Source organism: Sminthopsis crassicaudata, chromosome 2 (assembly GCF_048593235.1).
Source record: "Sminthopsis crassicaudata isolate SCR6 chromosome 2, ASM4859323v1, whole genome shotgun sequence".
Taxonomy (NCBI): domain Eukaryota; kingdom Metazoa; phylum Chordata; class Mammalia; order Dasyuromorphia; family Dasyuridae; genus Sminthopsis; species Sminthopsis crassicaudata.
In genome coordinates this window covers 318825433-318827999 of record NC_133618.1, presented here as the reverse complement: position 1 = coordinate 318827999, position 2567 = coordinate 318825433, and the positions used below count along the sequence as shown (strand labels likewise).

Sequence of the window (2567 nt, the reverse complement as noted above, 5' to 3'; positions counted from 1 at the left end):
AAAGGCTTGGATACAAGTCCTTTCTTTGTTCATAACTTTCTTGAATAAACATGTTCTTTATTCCCTCCCCCTTCCCCCCCAAAAAAGGTTATCATGCCCTAAAACTTTATTGTCCTATAAGCAACCAGGCTATAGGTTTTTATGAACTTAATTAGCTAAGCTCATACTCAGATAACACATATTCCATTCCAAACTGAGAAGAATAGTAGAGGAAGGAATACTGGCTTAAAGTTTTTGTTTTTTTTTTTCAGAAGACTACCACTGATTTAATTGAGGAGCAAGAAATATATTGGGAAATGAAAGTGATGCAGAAACAAAAGGAAATAACAAGATCTTTTCAAAAGACCTGAGATAAAAATGGAGAATAAATCATAATGAACTGAAGGACAGGGTAGAAGAGGAATGGCTTTTATGTGTATAATTTCTCAAAAATTAAAATTTTTGATTTCTTCTTTCAAAGCTATTTGGTAATAAGCAGGTCCCATAAATAAAAGGGAAAGCCTATCTCTATGGAGAGAGAAGAAGTTATTCTTTAAGTGGCTTGGAATGGTGAGGTCAACTAAATCTGGTCCATGCATCCATGAAGGGGTCAACACTTTGGTCAGTCAATGTGACAAGCTGGCAGTGGCAGCAGCCACCTCAGTATCCAAACAAAGCAAAATGATGGATTAAGATCCTCTCCCCAAAACAATTTGGCTGAGCAAAGCAAATTTCAAAGCTATGGGAAAAGATAAATTAATCCTAGAGTGAAAGCAATATGAATAAACTTTGGAAGGCAAGTACACAGACTTGAACTCTAATAATGTAACTAACTTCAGTGAGTCTGAAGAAAAGCTAAAACAGCAACAAGAGTCTGAAAGAAGAGAAAATATTCTTTTTTTCTTTTCAATAATAGCTTTTTAGTTTTCAAAATATATGCAGATAGTTTTCAACAATTATCCTTGCAAAACCTTGTGTTCCAAATTTTTCTTCTTCCCTTCTCTCCCTTAGAACAGCAAGTAATTCAATATGTTAAATATGTGCAATCCTTCTATATATATTTCCACAATTATCATGCTGCACATGAACAAAAAGGAAAAGAAGGAAAAAGAAAAAAGGCAAGCTAACAACAACAAAAAAGTGAAAATATTATATTGTGATCCACATTCAGTCCCCACAGTCTTCTCTCTGGGTGCAGACATCTGTTTTCCATCACAAGTCTATTGGAATTGGCCTGAATCACCTCCTTGTTAATCATCACATTTTCTTGTTGTGTGTATGATGTTTTCTTGGTCCTGATCATTTCACTCAGCATCAGTTCATGTAAGTCTCTCCAAACCTTTCTGAAATCATCCTGCTGGTCGTTTCTTACAGAACAATAATATTCTATAATATTCATATATCATAACTTACTTAGCCATTCCCCAACTGATGGATATCCACTCAGTTTCCAATTCCTTTCCACTACAAAAAGGGCTGCTACAGACATTTTTGCACATCTGGCTCCTTATTCCCTCTTTATGATCTCTTTAGGATACCATCCTAGTAAAGATGCTGGCTGGATCAAATGCTATGCACAGTTTAATAGCCTTTGGGCATAGTTCCAAATTGCTCTCTAGAATGGCTGGATCAGTTCACAGTTCCACTAACAATGCATTAGTGTTCCAGTTTTCCTCTGTCCTCTCCAACATTTATCATTATCCTTTCCTGTCTTCTTAGCCAGTCTGACAGGTGTGTCATAGTAACTTAGAGTTGTCTACTTTGCATTTCTATAATCAATAGTGATTTAGAGCATTTTTATGATTAGAAATGGCTTTAATTTCTTCATCTGAAAATTGTCTGTTCATATCCTTTGACCATTTATCAATTGGAGAATGGCTTATATTTTTATAAATTTGAGTCAGTTCTTTATATAGTTAAGAAATGAGGCCTTTATCGGAGGCTCTTGGTTGAAAAGAAAATATTCTTATGAGACTGGCAATCAAAAAACAAGAGATACAAGAGTATATAGTATTTAAATTCAGTATTTGAAACAGCAGCCTACTCTTGCTCAAATGAGATCAGCATTGATGAATCAGCAATCAACTTGTTTTTCCTAAATGAAAGGTGAATTGGAATAGACAAGAAAAATAGGAACAAGCCTACAACGAATTGAATGTCTAGGAATGTACTTCTGATTGTCAAAAACACAAAAAATTTTAATGGCAAAATATCAAATGCCAAATCGGGAGAATCAAAAGTTGGATGGCAACTGTCTTAAGGATCAATTGAACAACTTGAAGGAGAATTGACTTTACAGAACTATAGTGAAGTACTTAAGAGCAGTCAGGATAAGTTCAATGACTTCATTATTCAGCTTGATGAAGATTAAGTGGTATGTGGTTCTTCCACCACAACTGAAGGAGGCTCGTCTTCAATAGTAATCCCAGCAGCAGCCATCTGAGGCTTTAGCCTCAGATCCTTACAAGACTCTGTTTTCTTACCCTTTAGACCAGGGAGGGATTATGGGTAAAGATGGCAGTCATCTAATTAATGGACCAAGTAACAACGGTTCTCCCATCAGAGAACATCTGAGTTTGGATTTTTAG

General features: G+C 35.5%; 1 pseudogene; it reads left to right on the top strand.

The window, feature by feature from the left end:
- Positions 1 to 660: 660 nt before the first annotated feature.
- LOC141552818 (pre-mRNA-splicing regulator WTAP-like) lies at positions 661 to 2142 on the top strand (annotated as a pseudogene).
- The last annotated feature ends 425 nt before the right edge of the window (positions 2143 to 2567 follow it).